Source organism: Hipposideros armiger, unplaced genomic scaffold (assembly GCF_001890085.2).
Source record: "Hipposideros armiger isolate ML-2016 unplaced genomic scaffold, ASM189008v1 scaffold_646, whole genome shotgun sequence".
In the NCBI taxonomy this organism is placed as follows: domain Eukaryota; kingdom Metazoa; phylum Chordata; class Mammalia; order Chiroptera; family Hipposideridae; genus Hipposideros; species Hipposideros armiger.
The window spans coordinates 704,925-728,377 of NW_017731996.1; the positions used below are offsets into that span (position 1 = coordinate 704,925).

General features: G+C 39.5%; 1 protein-coding gene and 1 pseudogene across 1 annotated transcript in view; one reads left to right on the forward strand and one right to left on the reverse strand.

The window, feature by feature from the left end:
* TUT4 (terminal uridylyl transferase 4) overlaps positions 1-23,453 on the reverse strand; it is a 117,767-nt gene that overhangs the window by 82,961 nt on the left and 11,353 nt on the right. The window lies entirely within an intron of this gene.
* Positions 7,922-9,083, forward strand: LOC109372593 (calponin-3-like; annotated as a pseudogene).

Here is a 23,453-nt window from a genome sequence, read left to right on the forward strand (position 1 = left end):
GCAATGATGGTGCCAACTTGGGCCAGTGAAGCAATGTCCTCCACAACTAGACCGAAGAACAAAAAACGACAGCAACTTGTCTGTTCCCCTTCCCCCAATTCCCCAGCACTGTTCCCATTCTCCCAAATCCCCAATAAAAATCTTTAAAAAAAACACAAAAAAAAGTGAGTTAAATTTTATAATATTATAATGATGGATACGTGTCATACATTTATCAAAATGCATACAATGTATACTAGTAAGAGTGAAACCTAATGTAAACAATGGACTTTGGGTGATGTCAGTGTAGGTTTGTGACTATAAAAAGGTACCACTCACTCTGGTGCATGGATGTTGACAGTGGGAGAGGCTATTCCTATTTGGGGGAAGAGAGAGTATAGGAGAACTGAGTAATTTCTGCTCAATTTTGCTGTAAAACTAAAACTCCTCTAAAAAAAAAGTTTAAAAAGATACTAAGAACACTAAAATCAGTCAGAACTCATTTTGCTCTAAAATATAATAGTAACAATTTCGCATTTACCAGAGAGCACAAATTATAAACAAATGAAAACACTGCATTTTGTTAAATTATTACAATGTTAGAAATACTCATATTACATGGAAATCAGAAATTTTTGCTGCTTACGTTGCCCTAGATGCCTTACATTCAGACTATGCCTCTAAACAAAGATTAACAATATAAATAAAAATTACTCAGCCAAAACAAACTGCATGTGTAGCACCTTTGATTTTACTTGGTTAATTAAATTACAAATCTGGGCAAACACCTCTACTCATGTAATTACACATAATATTGGGTTGTCAGAAAAGTCATGACATATTTTTTCTGTTTTTCATTGCAAAAATGCATCATGACTTTTCCAACAACCCAATATAAACACAAAAATATTACCTAAAATAAAAAGCTCAAATACCAGTCATTTACTCCCAACTATCTGTGTTTATGCCAAAGCAAACTTTTTTTGGGGGGGGAGGGAGGACTGGAGAAGGGGAACAGTGTTGGGGAATTGGGGAAGGGAAATAGCCAAGTTGTTGTCCTTCTATCTTAGTTGTGGAGGGCGCAGCTAGCTCAGCTCCAAGTGCAATCGCCATCCAGCCACCCAACGGCAGCTTGTGGCCGCTCAGCTCAAGGTGCTATGTTCAATCTTAGAATCCCATGCGGGATTCAAAATGGAAACCCTGTTGCTAAGAGCGCACAATCTAACCACTGAACCATCTGGCCGCCCATCAGCAGCTCAGCTCAAGATGCTGTGTTCAATCTTAGTTGCGGGAGGGCAGAGCCCACCATTCCATAAGGGAGTCAAACCGGCAACCTTGCCAAACCGGCAACCTTGCTGTTAGGAGCACGTGCTCTCACCAACTGAGACATCCTGCCACCTGTTGGCAGCTCACCGGCCCATGTGGAAATCGAACCGGCTATCATGCTGCCCAGAGCTTGCTCTCTTACCCAACTGAGCCACTGGGCCAGCCCAAAGCATATTTTTTTTAAAAATAAAAAAAATAAATTAAACTTACCTAGTGATGTGTCCACTGAAACATCTTTCTCAACTTGGACCTAACTTTTACAATTCCTACCTGTAATACAGTCTTTTACATTCTCTGTCTTGATCTCTGTCCAGGTTAACATTGTCTTTTATTTTTAAAAATAACAATTAGGTACTTTTCCTAAATTAGTATTTTAAGAAATTATGAAAACTAAAATTTAAACCAAAACCAAACTAGTTTTTCACCACTAATTTCTTTTTTTTTTTTTTAGGAATCTCGATATCAGATCATTTTTTTTTAAGACTTTATTGGAGAATTAGGAGAGGGGAACAGTATTGGGGAACAGAGAAGTTGCTGTCCTTTTGTTCTTCAGTCTATTTGTGGAGGATGTTGCTTCACTGGCCCAAGTTGGCACCATCATTGCGCTCTTCCCAGGCGAGGCACATCAGTCGCCGGCTTCTAGATGGCCGCTCACTGCGGCTGCTGGCCGCTCACACTGGCTGTTGGCCGCTCACGCTGGCTGCTGGCTACATGTAGCCCATGGCAACCCACTGCCACAGGGGCTGCAGCCTATGCCATCGCCGGCGACTCACGGCAGCCCAGCTCCAGGTTGAGCTGTTGTTCATCATCTTAGCTGTGGAGGGCAGTGTCACTGGCCCTCATACGTGGGATCTGAACCGGGGCCCTTTGCCGTCCCAAGCCAGTTCTTAACCATCGCGCCACTCGGCCAACCCAGTACATTTAAATTTTTAATAGGAACGGTGTGTTATGAAAAAACAGACTACATTTATTTTCTCATCTACCCCATCTTATAAGAGGAGCAAATATTCTATTATCTCAAAAAAGGTGTGGCAATTTTATAACAAAACAAAAAATATGCTATTTTTAACTTTTAAGTTATCAACAGTATAAAAATTCCCCCCCAAACAGTTGTAATTCCTAAAAATGAAATTCTGAAGAGAGAGGATTTTGAAAATAAGGTTCACTGCTTTCCAGTGCACACTCATAACAAAATTAGCTGAACCAAATAAAAAATGTCAAACCTACCTTCTAGTTCCTGGTTATATTTTTAGAAAATTTTAGAAAATACAAAGAATTTTTCATGAATTTCTTTAAAAGTATTTGAATATAGAAAACAAGAGTATTTAGAAACATATTCCATTTGATTTTTAAGTAAATCATTAAGATATCAGTCCATTTCCTACTTCTAATTCTAAACATGTCTTTTATCTTCCTTGAATTCTTACAATGCCTACCAAATGGGCGGTACTTAGTAGACATTCAAAATCACCAGCAATTGAAAGAATATCTACTCTTGGACTGATGCTTCACACTGGTCTTTTCCTGCTGCAAATTAAAGCATTTGGCAGATATTGCAATTGTTTCAAGAGAAGTTTTTGACACCTTTTTACAATTATTCATCATTCAATTGGCAGACTGGCCTACAAGTTCTGGGGCTTCAGACTTAAAAAACTTGTTTGGTTACACTACTTAAGAAAGTATGCCTTAAAGAACTGTTCCATAACTAACAGAGAAGCTAATCACAGCAATAGTTATCATTTAAGTAACCCTTCCACGGGACAGACAGGGACAACTATTGTAAGGCATAATTACAGAAAGCTATCAGAAGCTTCCACTTAAAAAATAATAATAGGGCCAGCCGAGCAGCATGATGGTTAAGAGCTGGCTTGGGATGCCAGCTCTGAGCAGCAGGGCCCCGGTTCGGATTCCACATATGAGGGCCAGTGATGCTGCGCCCTCTACAGCTAAGATGGTGAACAACAGCTCGACCTGGAGCTGGGCTGCCGTGAGTCGCCGGCGACGGCGTAGGCTGTAGTAAGGCTGCAGTGGGCTGCCGTAAAACTACCGTGACTGGCTGGCAGCTGGCGTGAGCAGCCGGCAGCCAGCCTGAGTGGCCAAGAGCCACTGTGCGCAGCCGTTCAGTGGCCGGAAACCGATCTGCCTCACCCAGGAAGAGCACAATGATAATATCAACATGGGCCAGTGAATTGACGTCCTCCACAACTAGACTGAAGAACAAAAGGACAGCAACTTGTCTGTTCCCCTTCTCCAATTGCCGAATAAAATCTTTAAAAAATATATAATAATAATAATAATAATAAACCAATTTCAGCTAAGGCCTCCAACCACTGAGACCCACCAGCTACTGAGTGACTGAACAAGACGACACTAATCCTGAGACACAGATTACTAAACTATAAAATAAGTGGCTGAAGCAGGCTATCCTTAGAGTCTACTCCAACTAAAATATTACGATTCTATGGAAATCTCAAAAAGGTGATGCTAATATATATGGTTCTGATCATTTTACAAGTTGTAGAAAATTACCGGGACCTCTCAGGCTCTATCTATAAAGACACAGCATTTGTACCGATGTTAGCTAGACTTACTGTGGCGATGACTTCACAATATATACAAATATTGAATCATTGTTATATACTTGAAATATAATATTGTATTGTATACTATTACCTCAATTAAAAAAAAACAGGTAGCATTTGTAAACAATGCTCTCTTACAGGAAAAAAGCTTGCTAGGCAAAAGAAGTCCATATAAACTAGGACTCCAGAGACTGAATTACTATACATGGTATGTGCTTAATAAATTCTAAATATATTATCGAGCATTTAGAAGTCATTAAATGATTAATAAGTATATAACCTGGCATATGCAGTTGGTTTTTTTTAACACTGAAATAACAGCAGTAATAAACAAACCTCAAAATATCAATTATCTTTAAGACAGTTCTCAATTTAGCATTCTTTAGAATCAACTATAGGGTCCCATTCCCCAGAGTTTTAATCAATAGGTCTGGGATGGGGGCCTGAGAATTTGCATTTCTAACAAGTCCCCAGATGATGCAAGGTAGCCAGACTGGGGACTACATTTGAAGAATCATTGCTCAAAGGAGTGGTTCTGAAAGAAGTGAAGGGAAACCATACTCTCCTGCACAACTTTACACACAATGAGGAATTTGATTCATGTCAGTTAACCCCACTAGACCCCACTAGATTGGAAATTCCAAGAGGTAAGAATCCACTGCTGATTTTGCTTACCATTATATCTTCAGTGCCAACTATAGTGCATACTACAACGCAGGCATTAATAACTTTGTTAAATGGATCAAAATTAGCTTAAATTATTAATTGTTCCTCCTTTTAAAAAATATAATAAATCCAAAAGATGTTTATCACATCAAAACTTACAGTCTACACTGTAACTAAAAAATGTCTTTCTTCCAAGAAAGGCATCCCTAATCCATCCACTACCCACCTACCACCTAGGCTGGGCTCAGAAAAATATGTCTTGTTCTATGAATTTTGCTCTTCTCTCATAGCACTTAACACTTAACACTTGTCATGTATTTACTTCCTATTTGGACCTCAGGGATTTTTTTCCAATTTGCTTTTTATAAAAAGAATATAATTACATAGTTCAAAAAGTCAAAAGTACTATAAGGCAAACAGTCTTCTCCTACTGACTACCAATCTCTCCTCAGAAGCAACTACTTTCAACTCTTTCAGCTGTTTCTTCTAATACTATCTCCGTATTTCTAGATTAATTAATTTCTAGATTAATTAATTTCTAGATTAAGCTGATACTTATTTTGTGTTAGCTTTAGATATTATCTACTGATTTCCTACTATGGAAGATAAGGATCTGACTGTCTCAAACCCTCCCCCTAGAGACAGAATTATACGGACATTCCCATCCCACCTCCGTCCCCGCAGGATGATTTTAATATGGTATGCCAATATTATTCATGGCTGAGTCAAATACTAGACTAGAGCACAGTTTTCTAGATATCCATCAAAATTCATTTTCTCCTTTGTCCTGGCCACATGGCTAGACTACATTTTCCAACCTTCACTCAAGTTAGGTATGTCCTTAAGATCAAGTTCTTACCTCTTCCATGCTCTCCCTTTCTCAATGGATAAAATTCTCAAATCATTCATCTTCAGTCATACAGCCAACAATTATGTTCTAATCCAGACTAGTGAGTCTCAAACTTTTGCGCACAGGAATCAACTAGTTCTGAAATGCAGATTCCAATTCAGTAGGTTTGCAGTGAGGACTGACATTCTACATTTCTAAAAAGCCCAGGTAAAGTCCACACAGCTAGCCTTTCGCCTGGACATCATCATCAATGGGACTTAGGCCCCTGAATGACCATACAGAACAAATCACTCATGTTCATCTGGATCTGGTGACCACTCACCTAGCAACTATTACATGAAAGAGAAATAAAACTCTGCTTTTTAAGCCACTGTAGTATTACTGGATCTCTTTGGCACAGTAACCTAGCCTTTTGAATATATAGAAATAGGTATAGGTATAGATATAAATATATAGATAGATATAGGTTTTTTAACCACACCTTTTGTGATACTTTTCAGTTTTATCTGCAATTAATCACTGCCTCATTTTTCTAAAGTTTTTATATATGCCTATCAATAATTCATTGACAGGAGAGTGAATCTTGTCTCAATATGTTAAAATACACCAAGTAATCTATTTGTTTCTGTTGTTGTTCTCTCCTTGAACACCCTTTGTCTGGCACTCTGTGGTCACAACTACACTTCCATCATAGTTGTCACCCTGAGACTTCCTTTCACTATCACCCTACTAACTCCATCCACTCTTTCATGCTGACTCTATTTTCCTCTTCCATGATTTATTCCTTTTTGGTGAAGCACATCTTCCAGTAGCTTCCTAAGAAAGGGAACATGACAGGTATTGAAAATAACTGTGCCCCACTTCTGCCATTTCTTTCTATGTAGAGGAACATCTATTATGATAACATTCCTGACTTCTTTCCACCAATGTCATTCATTCCTTTCCTAAGGAGATGGGGTTTGGAAAAATGATCTGGGCAAAACTTATCTTCCCCTTTCCTTCCTCTTTGCACCCAAGTGCAAAATCCCAGGAAACAAAATTCCATTCTCTCATTCATACTTTAATACTAACAGGTATAAGTTCCACACAGGGCTCGTAGTTATTAGCTCTGCCTCTGCTGAATGGGTAAGTCTGCCTAATTTCTGGCATTGAGTATTATTAGCAAATCGCTTGAAAATACAAGTCCTATTCTCCAAAGTAAACCGTATCCATAATAAAAATGATATTTTGTTCACCATATGCTTCCTTTATCTCTCTCAGAATTCAGGTAGGGAAAGAGAATGCTACTTATTGAGCCCACTTAAGCCTCAATAGGAGGTAAATTTTATAAGACTTTGCATGTCTAAAATGTCTTTATTCTATCTTCACATTTTGTTAAGTTTAAAATTCTAGATTAGAAACCATTCACTCAAAATCTTACAGGTATTGTTTCAAGGATTTCTACTTTCTAGTGTTACTACTGAGAAAATTATACCATTCTTATTCTCCATGATTTTTACTGAACCATGTTTTTCCTTATGGAAACTTTTAGGATATTCTCTTTGCCTCAGTGTTCTGTAATTTCCAAGTGATAAGCCTTGGTGCAGATACCCATTCATTTTGCTGGGCATTCAGGTGGCTCTTTTAATTTCTAACTCAAATCCTTCACTTCTGGAATTTTTTTCTTATGTCTTCTATAATTTCTTCCTTTCCATCTTTTTTTCTGTTATTTTTATATAGTTTTTATTAATTGGACTTTAGGCCTCCTACATTGATCCTCTAATTATCCTACCTTTTTTTTCCATTTTCCATGTCTTCGTTCTTCTCCTTGGGTAACTTCCTCAACTTTATCTTCCATCCCTTCTACATTTGGGGGAGGGGGGAGGCAGGGCAAACCTATCATGTTTTCATTTTTAGAACACTCTCTCTCTGATTATTCTTTTTTATAGCATTCATCTTGTCTCGTCATTATCATCTCTTATTTCTGAGTAAACTAAGTTTTCCTGAAATTTTTTTCTGCTCTCCCTGCATTGTTTCCTGAGTTCCTATTTGTTTTCTTCTCTATCAAGTATACTAACATATGCATAACAGGAATCTCAGAAGGAAGAAAAGGGGACAAAAAAAATATATGAATAATACACAAAAACTTCCCAAATCTGATGAAAGACAAAATTATACAATCCAAGAAGCTCAATGAACTCCCACAATAATAAACTCAAAGAAATCCATAGCAAGATACATTACTGTTCAACTGTTGAAACCCGAAGACAAAAGGGAAAATTTTGAAAGCAGCGAAAGAGAAACAACTCATACAGAAAGGAACTAAAGTAAGATTAACAGGCATGTGGGACTCCAGGACAGAACAAAGGCTCAGCAGAACCCAGTCTGCCTGAGCCTCCAAGGTACCACCTGCATCCTCTACCATCCAGAGAAACAAGCTATGAGCGTCTGGCACTGCAGCCACTCCTTGGGGCCAGGTGTGGGAAACCAAGTGCAAGAACCCCCTAGCTGAGTACAGCCTCTTCACCCATTGACCACCATGACCCACTTCAACAAGGGCCCTTCCTGTGGGCTCTGTGCAGGTCAAGAACAAGATTGCTTCCAAGTATGATCAGGCAGATCTTTGCAATTGGCTAAAAGAAATGACAGGCATGAGCACATGCACCAACTTTCAGCTGGGTTTAAAAGATGGCATAATCCTCTACGACAGCAGTTCTCAACCTTCCTAATGCCGCGACCCCTTAATACAGTTCCTCATGTTGTGGTGATCCCCAACCATAAAATTATTTTCGTTGCTACTCTATAACTGTAATTTTGCTACTGTTATGAATCATAATGTAAACATCTTTTTGTTTTCCGATGGTCTCGCGACCCACAGGTTGAGAACCGCTGCTCTACGAACTCATAAACAACTACAGCCCGGCACAGTGAAGAAGGTAAACAAGTCCTCATTAAACTGGCGTCAGTTGGAGAATATTGACAAATTTATCAAAGCAATTCAGGCTGATGATATGAAACCACATGACATATTTGAAGCAAATTATCTTATGAGAATGGAAACATGACGCAGGTTCAAACTACCCTGGTGGCTCTAGCAGGTCTGCTAAAACAAAAGGCTTCCATATAACTAATGACATCAGAGTTAAGTACGTAGAAAAACAAAATGTTTTGATGAAGGAAAATTAAAAGCTGGCCAAAGTGTAACTAGTTTACAGCTGGGAACCACCAAATGCACCAGCCAGGCAGGTATGAAAGTCTATGGGACCAAGAGGCATCATCATGATCCAAAAATGCTAATTGACAAAACTTTGACCACACCATGATTAGTCTGCAGATGGGCAACAACAAAGGAGCCAGCCAGGTGGGAAATGTTAACGCCAGGTACCAGAAGAGACATCTACAATCAGAAACTAACTTTACAACCAATGGACAATTCCAACAATTTCTCTACACACGGGTATCAACAAGTCGCTTCCCAGAAAGAAAGTGTGTATGGGCTCGGGCAGCAAGTATATGATCCCAAACACTGTGCTGCTCCAACAGAACCTGTCATTCACAATGGAAGCCAAGGGATAGGAACAAATGGGTTGGAAATCAGTGATAGCGATTATCAGGCAGAATACCCAGATGATTATCATGGCAAGTACCAAGATGACTACCCCAGAGATTCGCAATATGGTGACCAAGGCACTGATTATTAGATACACAGAAAGAAGCTCAGTATTTTTTTTAATAGTTTTATTGAAATATAGCTAACAAACAATATTAGTTTCAAGTGTACACCATATTCAACATATACCCAAAGAAGTGATCACCGTAAGACTAGCAACTACCTGACAATGTACTATGCTATCGCAATATTACTGACTATATTTCCTATGCTGTATATTACATCCCCAAGAATTATTTGTTCTATACCTGGACATTTGAACCTCTTATTCCCCTTCATCTTAATTTCAGGTGTACAGCATAATAGTTAGATATTTATATAAATTAAGAAGTGTTCCACCTGACTAGTATAGTGGCCCACCTGACACTATACATAGTTATTACTGTATTATTGACTATATTCCCTATGCTTTACATTACATCCCCATGTTGTAACTACCAATTTGTATTTAATCCCCTCACCTTTTTCACTCTGCCCAACTCCCCTCTCATCTATCACTCTGATAAATCTAGGTACATATATGACACCATACACAGGTATTACAATGTTATTGATTATATTCCTTAAGCTATACCTACATCCCCATGATTACTGTGTAACAACCAACTTGTATTTCTTTAATCCCTTCCCCCTTTTCACCCACCTCTCATCCCCCTCCCATCTGACAATCATCAAAATGCTTAACGGTGTAAGGTTAATGTTTCATTTGTTTATTTTGTTCTTTAGGTTCATTTTAAGTGAAATCATGTGGCATGTGTCTTTCTCTGTCTGACATACTCCACTCTGCACAATACCCTCCACGTCTATACATGCTGCCACAGATAGCAAGAACCCACTCCATTTCATGGCCAAGTAATATTTCATTACATATATGCACCACTTTTTTATTCATTCATCCATCGACAAGACACCCAGGCTGCCTCCACATCTTGGCCATAGTAAACAATGCTGCATGAACATATCTCATTTCCCTGAAAATAAAACCTAGCCAGAAAACAAGCCATAGCATGATTTTAGGTGCCAAATTATGGCACCCTGGCATACTGACTATTTTAAGCTGAAGTCGTCTGTGAAAAAAGGAACCCTTCTCTCTGAAAACTCTCATGCAATGGGTGCGTGCCCTCCATAGCCTGGAGGAATCATGCTACGGCTTATTCTCCAGCTAGGTCTTATTTTTGGGGAAAACACAGAAGCACACATTCCCTCAAAGCAGCTTTAGCATTTTGGGTTTCTTTTGATGACTACCCAGAAGTGGGATTACTGGGTCCTTTGTCTCATTATAGCCTTTGTTTTAAAGTTTATTTTGTCTGGTATAAGTGTTGGTACCCCAGGATTTTTGTTTTGTTTTGTTTCCTTTTTCATGAAATATCTTTTTCCATCACCTTACTTTCAGTTTGTGTGTGTCTTCCAATCTGAGAAGTGAGTCTCTTTAGGTAGCATCTGTATGGTTCTTGCTTGCTTTTTTTTTTTTTAAGATTTTATTGGGGAATCGGGGAAGGGCAACAGACAAGTTGCTGTCCTTTTGTTCTTCAGTCTAGTTGTGAAGGACACTGCTTCACTGGCCCATGTTGGTATTATCATTGCGCTCTCCCCAGGTGAGGCAGATAGGTCACCGGCCTCTGGACAGCTGCTCACAGCGGCTCTTGTCAGCTCACGATGGCTGCCGGCCGTTCACAGTAGCTTACCAGAGCCTACTGTAGCTCCACCACAGCTTACGCAGTCGCCGGCAACTCATGGCTGCCCAGCTCCAGGTCGAGCTGTTGTTCATCTTAGCTGTAGAGGGCGCAGTGTCACTGGCCCTAATATGGGATCTGAACCAGGGCCCTGCTGCTCAGAGCTGGCGTCCCACACCAACTCTTAACCAACGCACCACTCGGCCGGCCCAGGTTCTTGCTTTCTTATCCCTTTAGCAAACCTATGTCTTTTGACTGCAGCATTTAATCCATTTGCATTTAAAGTAATTGTTGACAGAACCATAATTACTGCCATTATATTATTCATATTTCTGATTTTTTTTTTCATCTTAAAGAAGTCCCTCAACATTCCTTGTAATACTGGTTTGGTGGTAACAAACTCCTTTAACTTTTTCTTTTCTGAGAAGCCCTTTCTCTGTCCTAGGATTCTAGATAATAGCTTTGCCAAGTACAGTAATCTTGGTTGTAGGTCCTTGCTTTTCATTCAGTTTGAATATTTCGTGCCAATCCCTTGTGGCCGGCAAAGTTTCTGTTGAGAAATCAACTGACAATCTTATAGGCGCTCCCTTGTAGCTAATTAACTGCTTTTCTCTTGCTGCTGTTAAGATTCTGTCTTCAGGGCCGGCTGAGTGGCACGTTGGTTAAGAGCTGGCTTGGGACGCCAGAGGACCCCGGTTCGGATCCCACATATGAGGGCCAGTGGCACTACCTTCTACAGCTAAGATGCTGAACAACAGCTCACCCTGGAGCTGGGCTGCCATGAGTCACCGGCGACAGCGTAGGCTGCAACCCCTGCTGCAGTGGGTTGCCATGGGCTACTGTGTGTAGTCAGCAGCCAGCGTGAGCGGCCAGCAGCCGCAGTGAGCAGCCGTCCAGAAGCCGGCAACTGATCTGCCTCACCCAGGAAGAGCACAATGATGGTGCCAACTTGGGCCAGTGAAGCAACATCCTCTACAACTAGACTGAAGAACAAAAGGACAGCAACATGTCTGTTCCCCTTCCCCCAATTCCCCAGCACTGTTCTCATCTCCCAATTCCCCAATAAAAATCTTCTTTAAAAAAAAAAAAGATTCTGTCTTTAACCTTTGGCATTTTAATTATGATGTGTCTTGGTGTGGGCCTCTTTGGGTTCATCTTGTTTGGGACAGTCTGTGCTTCCCGGACTTCTATGTCTATTTCCTTCACCAGGTTATGGGAGTTTTCCATCATTATTTCTTCAAATAGGTTATCAATTCCTTGCTCTCTCTCTTCTCCTTCTGGTACCCCTATGATGCAAATGATGGTACACTTGATGTTGACCCAGAGGCCCCTAAACTATCCTCTTTTTTTTTTTTTCCTTTTCTGATAGGGTGTTTTCTGCTACCTTATCTTCTAAATCGCTGATTTGACTCTCTGTTTCATGTAATCTACTGTTGATTTCCTCTAACGTATTCTTCATTTCAGTTATTGTATTCTTCATTCCTGACTGGTTCACTTCTATGTTTCCTAGCTCCATTTTTATGCTTCCCATCTTTTTGTTGAAGTTCTCACCGAGATCATTAAGCATCCTTATAACCAGTGTTTTGAACTCTGCATCTGGTAGATTGCTCGTCTCCATTTTGTTTAGTTCTTTTTCTGGAGCTTTGTTCTGTTCTTTCATTTGGGACGTTTCTCTGTCTCCCCATTTTGGCTGCCTCCCTGTGTACAAACACAGGGTATTAGATAGAGCTACTATATCTTCCAATCTTAGTAGTCTTATATAGTAGGTTACCTGTGGGGCCCAGTGGCACAGTCTCCCTGGTCACCAGAGCCAGGTGCTCTAGGTGTGTCCCTTTTGTGGGTTGTGTGCCTTCCTGTTATAGTTAAGCCCTGGTTGCTGTTTGCACATCAATGGGAGGGATTGACCCTTGGGCTTACTGGTTGTGAGGACTGGCTGTGACTACAGTGGAGTTGTGTGGTACAAGGGCTAACCCTACAAAGTAGGATTAGCTTTAGCAAGGCTCTGGTGTATGCCCAAACTGCCCTTTGGATATGTCATCCTTGGAGGCGGCCGGGTGACGTGCTGGCTCAGTCCAAAGCTGACCACTTGGGTATGCCAGCCCCGAGGCCTCCTGGGAGGGAACCTGATGCAGGCCAAGTTCAGCCACAGCCTATCCCCTGCCCTAGGCCACCTGGCATGAGCCACAAAGCAATCCACAGATATCCGCCACCCACACTGTACTTGAATGCACCTTGAGAGGCCAAGTCGTGAACCAAGGCCAGCTGTCACTGGTGCCAGACTTAGCCAGAGATACAGGACACACTGAAGCCAGATGCTGCTTGTGTGCATTTTGTGAACCTTTGAAAGATTTTAGGAAAGGCTGCAGCATAAGCCAAGGCAGGCCGTTTGTAGGGAAAAGCTGCTGGAAGGGGCTTTGGGTGTGCCTGAAAGGTGGGTGGGGCCAGTTCTCAGAATCATCAGGGCAGGATGAACAAATGGTGTTAACCAGATTGATGAAGACTCAGATATGATGGCCACCTGTGTCTTCACACCGGAGGGAATGTCTCAACAAAGAAACAATGGTTTCCTCCAGCTCCTCAGTCCAAGAGAAAGCTGCCCCTCCAGCCCTTACCTTGAGCCAGACAGCTCAGTTCCTCCCCATATTTCCCTGGTGCCTTTCAAGCTGCTGCCCCAGAGCTGGAGCTCAGAGCCAGTGAGTCCATCAGTAAGTAAGTCCATGTGTGGCCCTTTAAGAGGATCACTTGGGACTGCAGCTGGCCTGTCTCACCCAGCCACAATCTCCGCTGGTTTTGACAACCAGGAGTTAAGGGTACTTCTCTCCCTAGTACTGAAACCCTGAGCTGCGGAGCCTGGTGTGGGGCTGGGATCCCTCGCTCCTCCAGTGGGGGGACCTCCACAGCCAAGCTATCCCTCCCAATTTTTAATGGTCACACGTGGGTGTGAGACCAGCCCGTTCCAATCTCTGCCTCTCCTAACAGTCTCGAGGTGGCTTCTTCTGTACGTCCTCAGTTGTAGGGCTTTGGTTCAACCAAACCTCAGGCAATTCTCAATGATGGTTGCTCTGCAGTTTAGTTGTAATTCAGATGTGTTCATGAGAGGAGGTAAACCAGTATTTACCTGCTCCACTGTCTTGACTGGAAATCACTGAGAGCAGCTCAATATTTAGCCCACTGTTTTTATTCATTGAGAACCAAACTAGCTTTGATTAATTTTTATCTTGTCTTCCTAAAAAACACTATTATTCTTTTTGTACCTAAAAGAAATACTGTCTTACATACATTCCTTTTTCTGCCTCTTCCCTAAATAGTTGCCTTTTAGTGCTATAACAGTTAAATTCTATAGCATAACCAATAACTCATATATGAAGTAAAAAGAAATACTGTGAAAGGGGAGTACTCTTTTAAAGCCAATTCTTTTATTACAGATCTATGCATTTTTACAGTCTTTTACTTAAAATGGTGTTTTCAAACAATAGGAAGCTTTTCTATTGTTTACTGTCTGGTTTCTATGTGGAAGACTAAACTCATACTTATAGCTCAAGTGGTGTTTGCCAACTAAATTTAAGATGCAGCATTTTAGAAATTTACATATCAATGTTTCTACAGTATTGTTTGCTAATTTTTAAATAGAGTCATGATCCGTGTGCATTTGTGATTATATGAAGTATGATCAAACAATACAGTGAATGTTTAAAAAAATGAGTACAGTAAAAGACACATTGCCATTAATCCCTCTCAAAATACTATCCATTACTTTGAACACACTTACCCCATCATTCTTGCCACTTTCTGAAGCAGTTCTGGAAGTCCTCTTTCATGAGTGTCCTTAGTTGCGCTGTTGTGGCTTCCTCGATGTCCTGAATCATATTTACTTTGGGAAAGAGCCACAAGTCACACGGTGCCAGATCCAGTGAATAAGGTGGATGAGAACACACCGTAATGGTTTTTTTAGTTTTTTTTTTAAGATTTTTTTTTTTAATTGGGGAATTGGGGAATGGGAACAGCACTGGGGAATTGGGGGAAGGGGAACAGACAAGTTGCTGTCCTTTTGTTCTTCAGTCTAGTTGTAGAGGATGTTGCTTCACTGGCCCAAGTTGGCACCATCATTGCACTCTTCCCGGGGGAGGCAAGATCAGTCGCCGGCTTCTGGATGGCCGCTCACTGCGGCTGCTGGCCGCTCACACTGGCTGCTGGCTACACACGGTAGCCCATGGCAACCCACTGCAGCAGGGGCTGCAGCCTAGCCGTCGCCAGCGACTCATGGCAGCCCAGCTCCAGGTTGAGCTGTTGTTCAGCATCTTAGCTGTAGAGGGCAGTGTTACTGGCCCTCATATGTGGGATCCAAACCGGGGCCCTCTGGCATCCCAAGCCAGTTCTTAACCATCACACCACTCGGCCGGCCCCATGTTTTTATTTGACAGAAATTGCTGTATACCAGAAGCCATGTGTGACACAGAGCATTGTCATGATGGAGGATGATTTACGGCACACTTTAACACACACTTTTTCTCAACTGTAGCTCACACCAGACTGACTGCATTGACAAGCTGAAATTTGTCACACACTGTTACTAAGGTTCGATATGCAGCTTCCCGTATTAAAGATTCTTGCCTTTTCAATGGATGGCACTAAGCAGCTGCATTCACCATATTTTTTTTAATCACAACAGGAAGGCTCCATGTCACACATCACTTTTGGTACAGCAATTTCTGTCAAATAAAAACATTACGGTGTGTCCTCATCCACCTTATTCACTAGATCTGGCACCGTGTGACTTATGGCTCTTCCCCAAAGTCAAAATGACCATGGAAGGTAAACATTTTAAATCGATTCCAGATATCAAGACATCCACAACAGTGTAATTAAAAACACTCATGAAAGAGGACTTCCAGAACTGCTTCAGAAAGTGGCAAGAACAATGGGATAAGTGTGTTCGAAGCAAGAGGGAGTATTTTGAGGGGGATTAATGGCAATGTGCCTTTTACTGTAATAAATTATTTTTTAATTTAAACATTCACCCTAGTTTTTTATCACACCTCATATGTGTACTCATTCTCTCACCTGAGCTAACAATATCTTTTCAGGTTGGTGTTTCTAAAAGAGCATGTACAAAATCGACCTTCAGACACATAAGTAGGTCTGGGTAGAGCATGTGTTCTTCCTGTTTGTGCCAATGTATCAATGTAGAGTTTCTTCCATTTTCTTCAACTGTATTTATGGCTGTATTTCTCCACATGAAATTATCCCAGCATCAGAATACATTTTCTTCTCAAGTACATATGGAAGTCTATAGACTTGTTATGTTAGGCCACAAAACAAGTCTTAATAAATTTAAAAAGACTAAAGTTGTACAAATTATTTTTTCTCATCACAATAAAATAAAATTAGAAATCAAAACAATAACAGGAAAAAAACTGGAAAATTCACAAATGTGGCAAGTAAACACTGCACTCAACTAACCAACAAATGGGTCAAAGAAATCACAAGGAAAAATAGAAAATGCCTTTAGACAAATGAAAACTGTATATTTTACCCAATTTTTCAAAATGGAAATAAAAAAATGTTTCATGATTTTTAAAAATAAGGATTATAAAAGAATACTATGAACATCTATACACTAAATGGATAACTAGATGGGATAGGCAAATTCCTACAAAACACACAAACTACTAAAACTGAGTCAAAAACAAATAGAAAATATGAATATACTTATAACAAGCAGATTGAATCAGTAATCAAAAACCTCCCAACAACAAAAAAAGCCCAGAACCAGAAAGCTATAATGAAGTCTACTCAATATTTAACAATTAACACCAATCCCTCTCAAATTCTTCCAAAAAACTAAAAAGGAGGGAACACTTCTTAACTCATTCTGTAAAGCCAGAATTACCCTGATACTATGAATATACACACAAAAAATTAACAATAAAATACCAGCAAACCAAATTCAACAGCATATTAAAAGGGTTATACACCATAACAAAGTGAGATTTATCATAAGGGTGGTTCAACATATGAAAATAAATCGATGTGGAATACCACATTAATAGACTGAATAAAAAGAAAAACATAATCATCTCAACTGATGCAGAAAAAGGCATTTGAAAAATCCAGCACCCTTTCATGATAAAAACATTCAATAAACTAGTAATAGAAAGGAACTTCCTTAACATGATAAAGGCCATCTACAAAAAAAGAAAGAAAAAGAAAACCCTAGCTAACATCAGACTCACGACTGAAAGATTAAAAACTTTCCCAAGATCAGAAATAAGAAAAGGATGTCTGCTTTTGCCACTTCTATTTGACATTATACTGGAAGTTCTAGCCAAAACAATTAGGAAAATAAAAGAAATAATAGGCGTGCAAAATTAGAAATGAAGAAGTAAAATTATCCATTTGCAGATGGCTTGATCTTACATGTAAGAAAACTGTAAAGAATGTACAAAAAAAGCAGAGCTACAAATTCAGCAAATTGCAGGACACAGAATCAATACACAAATATCAAGTCTATTTCTTTTTTTTGTTTGTTTGTTTGTTTTTGTTTTTGTTTTTGTTTTTTTTAGCTGAGCCATCCTGCTACCTATTGGCAGCTTAGCGGCTGCTCAGCTCGGGCTGGCCTCGAACCACTGTTGCTCAGAGCTCAAACTCTTGAGCGAGCTCTTAACCAACTGAGCCATTCGGCCGGCCCTCAAGTCTATTTCTAAACAAAAGCAATGAACAATCCATAAAGGAAATTAAGAAAACAATTCCATTTACAATAGCATTTAAAAAAAGAATTAAACACTTAACAATAAACTTAACTAATGAGGCAAAAAATCTGTACACTAAAAACTACATTACTAAAAGAAATTAAAAACAAATAAATGGAAAGACATTCCCTGTTCATGAATTCCTTCCAGTCTACTTTCCCTATTTTTTCCTTGCTGTTCCCCTTTCAAATTCTGATCACTGCCAAAGGGTAACCAGTAACTGAGGATGGAAATCAGGAAGTATTTTAAGCTCATGTAACCTACAGCCCCAAGGGAGTGAAAGGCTGGAAGACATGCCTTTCACAGTGTTTATAATTCACTTAAAAGGATTAATGACTCCACCCCTTGAGTATTGTTATTAAGCTCAGGAATCTCAAGAATTGTTCAGGCTGTTTTGCCAGAGCTGCCAAAAGCTGGAAACTGGGGAGAAATCATGAACTGCAGTGTGTACTCACCCACTTATTTCCTTCACTTAAGTTATTACCAATAACTTACATTGTTCACAATACTGTTGAGATGCCAATAATACCCAAAGTGATCTAAAGATTCAATGCATTCACTATCAAAATCCCACTGGCATTTTTTGCAGAAATAAAAAATTTAAAAAAAAATCCTAAAATTCATATGGAATTTCAAGCAACTCAGAATAGCCAAAATGATCTACAAAAAAAAAGTTGGAGAGGCTGGCCGAGTGGCTCAGTTGGTTAAGAGCTCGCTGAAAATTGCGAGCTCTGAGCAACAGGGCTGCCAGTTTGATTCCCGGCCCGAGCTGAGCTGCAGCTGAGCTGCCAACAGGTGGCAGGATGGCTCGCCTAAAAGAAAAGAAAAAAAAAAAGTTGGAGGACTAACACTTCCTAATTTCAAAACTTACTACAAAGCTAGAGTAATCAAAACAGTATGGTACTGTCATAAGGAAAGACAGATAGATTAACGAAACAGAACTGAGAGCCCAAAAATAAACACTCACATACATGGTCAATTGATGTGACAACAATACTAAGAGCATTCAATGGAAAAAGTACAGTCTTTTCTACAGATAGTGCTGGGAAAACTAGATATCCACCTTCAAAAAAATGAAGCTGGACCTTCACCTTACTTACGTCAATGACAAAAATTAACTCAAAATGGATCAAGTAAGAAAAGGTTTAATTGTAGTGGTTTTTACCAAGCAATTGTAAAAGCAAAAGAATGAAAAAACTCAATGAACACCAACAGGGAATTGGTAGCAAAAACTATCATAAAACAATAAAATATATTACTATGCAGTTATAAAATACTTACAATGAGGAAGTCTCTACTTTGCTATGGAGTGATAGTGAAGATATACTGTTAAGTGAAACAAGTAATATATTGGGTTGTCAGAAAAGTCATGACGTATTTTGTCTGTTTTTCAAAGGTCATTTATTTATATAAAGAACAAAGATCAGGGGCCGGCTGAGTGGCTCAGTTGGTTAAGAGCTCGCTCAAGAGTTTGAGCTCTGAGCAACAGCGGTTCTAGTCAGCCCGAGCTGAGCAGCCATGAGCTGCCAACAGGTGGCGGGATGGCTCAGCTAAAAAAAAAAAAAAAAAAAAGAACAAAGATCAATCATCTATTGCCTGTATTGTTCGATAACCTTTTGCCATCTTTCAGTGAGCTTCATAATTCCTCGTTCATAGGAGGACCTGTCTTTATTTGCAAAAAACTGAACAAGGTGCTGATTTACAGCCTCATCTGAATTGAACATTGTATCATGCAAGGAGTTTTGAAGAGAGCCAAACAAGTGGAAGTCTGACGGCGCAAGGTCAGGCAAGTATGGTGGGTGTGGCAACACATCCCATCCAAGCTCCAATAATTTTTGATGGGTGATCAAACTTGTGTGTGGTCTCGCATTGTCACGATGGAGCACAACTCCTTTACAATTAACAAGCTCTGGACATTTCTGGGTGATGGATTCGTTCAAACTGTCCAATTGTCGACAGTACACATTCAAATTGATTGTTTGGTTCCTTGGTAGGAGCTCGAAAAATACGACACCTTTAAAATCCCACCACACTGAAAGCATAACCTTCCTCTCATGCAGCAGTTCTCAACCTGTGGGTTGCGACCCCTTTGGGGGTCGAACAACCCTTTCACAAGGGTCGCCTAAGACCATCAGAAAACAAAAAGATACTTACATTACGATTCATAACAGTAGCAAAATTACAGTTATAGAGTAGCAATGAAAATAATTTTATGGTTGGGGGTCACCACAACATGAGAACTGTATTAAGGGGTCACGGCATTAGGAAGGTTGAGAACCACTGCTCTGATGAATGTCTGCTTTCAATGTCATTTGAGGCGAATCATCACGTCAGGACCAAGACTGTTTGTGCACCACATTGTTGTAAACAATCCACTTCTCATCACCAGTTATCAGTCACTTCAAAAAAAGATCGTTTTCCTCACGTTCAATGAGCATGTTGCAGATATTTATATGCGCCGTCAGATGAACTTCTTTGAGTTCATGCAGAACCCAAATATCGAGCTTGCTTACGTATCACAACTTCTTCAGGTGGTCGTGAACACTTGAATGATGGATGTTCAATGTTCCTGCAATCTCTCGTGTCGTGTAACATGGGTTTGACTTGATCAATGCCTTTATTTTGTCATCATCAACCTCGATGGGCCTCCATGACAGAGGAGCGTCGTTGAGATCAAAATCACCAGCACGGAATTTTGTGAACCATTGTTGGAACAGACGTTCCTGTAGAGCACTGTCACAGTAAACTTTATGCAACTTTTCACAAGCATGTTCTTCCCTTTATGGAAGTAAAACAGTAAAATAGGCAAAAATGCATTTTGGTCTTCCATCTTCAACTTGTTGTAAAATCTCCAAAACTCAATCAAATCGCTCCATTTATTTTTAGAATGAAGCTAAAATGGTCAGCTGTCAAATGACATAGCAATAACATAGATGCGAATGACTCTAGTACTTCCAAAAATGAACTAGAGCCATCTGTTGCAAAACATGCGCCATGACTTTTTCGACAACCCAATACATAAAAGGTGTATATTATGTTAATTATGTAAAAATACATATATATTTATATTTTCAAAAATAAACGATGGAAGGATAAAAACAAAAATAAAAACAAAAAGATCAAAAACCTAAATTTAAGAACTATAAACAACACACACACACATATACACATATATACATACATACCATATAAAAACTGTAAATCTTTATGACTTTGGGTTTGGCAACAGTTTCTTAAGTATGATATCAAAAGCACAAAAAAAAAAAGAAAAAATGATCAATTGGATTTCATTGACTTCATCAAAATTTAAAATTTCTTCCTTAACATCTGTCTTGGCAATGATTTTTTGGATTTTACATGAAAAGCAAAGGCAACAAAAGCAAAAATAAACAAATGGGACTACATCAAACTAAAAATCTTCTGCACAGCAAAGGAAACCATCAACAAAATGAAAAGGCAACCTACAAAATAAGAGAAAATATTTGCAACTCCTATATCTAAGGGATACATCCAAAATATATAAAGAACTCATATACCTCAATAGAAAAAGAAAAACCAGATTAAAAAATGGGCAGAGAATCTCAATAGACATTTTCCCCAAAGAAGACATACAAGATGGCCAAAAGGTATGTGAAACGATGTTCCACATCACTAATCATCAGGGAAATGCAAATCAAAACCACAATGATACCTGTTAGAATATTATCAAAAAGACAAGAAATAAGGATTGTCAAGGGTGTAAAGAAAGGGGAATCCTTGTGCACTGTTGGTGAAAATGTAAATTGGTACAGACACTATGAAAAACAGCACAAAGGTTCCTCAAAAAATTAAAAATCAAACCACCGGGCTGGCCGAGTGGCTCAGTTAACAGCGTGAGCGCTGAGCAACAGGGTAGCCAGTTTGATTCCCATATGGGCCAGTGAGCTGTGCCCGAGCTGAGTTGCCACTGAGCTGCCAACAGGTGGCAAAATGGCTCAGCTGGTGAGAGCACGTGCTCCTAACAACAAGGTTGCCAGTTGGATTCCCGCATGGGATGGTGGGCTAGATTTAACACAGCACCTTGAGTTGAGTGGCCACGAGCTGCCAACAGGCGGCCTGACGGTGACTGGACTTGGAGCTGAGCTAGATGTGCCCTCCACAACTAAAACTGAAGGACAACAACTTGGCTGTTTCCCTCCCCCAATTCCCCAATAAAATCTTTAAAAAAAACAAACTAGAGGGCTGGACGAGTGGCTCAGTTGGTTAAGAGCTCGCTCAGGAGTTTGAGCTCTGAGCAACAGCGGTTAAGGTCCAGCCCGAGCTGAGCAGCCGCTGAGCTGCCAACAGGTAGCAGGATGGCTCAGCTAAAAAAAAACAAAAAACCCTACCATATGATCCAGCAATTCCACTTCTGGGTATTTATCTGAAGAAAATGAAACACTAAGTCAAAAAGATATCTGCACCCCCATGTTCACTGCAGTATTATTTACAATAGTATAGACATGAAAGCAACCCAAGCGTCCACCGATGGGTGAATGTATGAAGAAAATGTGATACATACACACATACTGGAATATTATTAATCCATAAAAAAAATGAAATCTTGCTGTTTGCAACATGAATAAACCCTGAGGGCATTATTCTCAGTGAAATAACTCAGACAGGGAAAGACAAATACCATATGATCTCCCTATGTGAAATCTAAAACCAACAAATAAAAACCGAACTCACAGATACATAGAACAGATTGGTGGTTGCCAGAGATGGGGAGTGGGAAGGGAAGGGAGCAAAATAGGTGAAAATGGTCAAAAGGTACAAACTTCCAGTTATTAAATAAGTCCTGGGGATGTAAAGTACCGCATGGCGACTGTACTTAATACTGCACTGTCGTATATTTGCAAGTTGCTGAGAGTAAATCTCACTATAAAAAAAAAAAATTCCTAATTATGTGTGGTGATAGACATTGACTTGTGACCATTTTGCAATATATACAAATATCGAGTCATTATGCTATACACCTGAAGCATAATGGTATATGTCAATTTTATCTCAATTTTAAAAAATTAAAACTTCTATTCAGCAAGGACATTCTCAAAAAAGTGTAAAAATGACCAACAGAATGGGAGAAAATATTTGCAAATCATATATCTGATAAGGATCTAATACCCCGAATATATAAAGAACTCCTACAACTCAACAACAAAAAGCTAGACAATCCACTTAACAAATGGACGAAAGACTTAAATAGACATTTCTCCAAAGATAATCAAATGGTCAATAAGTACATGAAGAGATGCTCATCTTTAGTCATTAGGGAAATGCAAATCAAAATTACAATAACACTTCAAACCCACGAGGATTATCAAAAAAGCAGAAAATAACAAGCGTTGGTGGGGATGTAGAGAGATTGAAATCCTCATGCAATTGCTGGTGGAAATAAAATGATGCAGCCAATGCAAAAAACAGTACAGCAGTTCCTCAAAAAGTTAAACATAGAATTACCATATGATCCAGCAATTCTACTCCTAGGCATATATCCAAAAGAAATGAAAGCAGAGACTTGAACAGATATTTGTACACCCACATTCACTGCAGTATTATTCACAAAAGCCAAAAGGTAGAAGCAACCCAAGTGTCTATCAACAACAATTAAAGAAAGTGTGTTATATACATCTTCAGTCATTAAAATGAAATTCTGATACATACTACAATGTGGATAAAATGTGAAGACACTGTGCTAAGTGAAATAAGCAATCACAAAAGGACAAATATTGTATGATCCCAATTATTTAAGATATTTAGAATAAGCAAATTCAGAGACAGAAAGTAGAACAGAATTTATCAGGGGCTATGGGAGAGAGGTGAATGGAGAGTCATTGCTTAATGAGTACAAAGTTTCTGTTTGAGATAAAAAAAGTTCTGTAGACAGACTGTGGTGATGGTTACACAATAGTGTGAATGTACTAATGCCACTGAGTTGTACATTTTAAAAATAGTTAA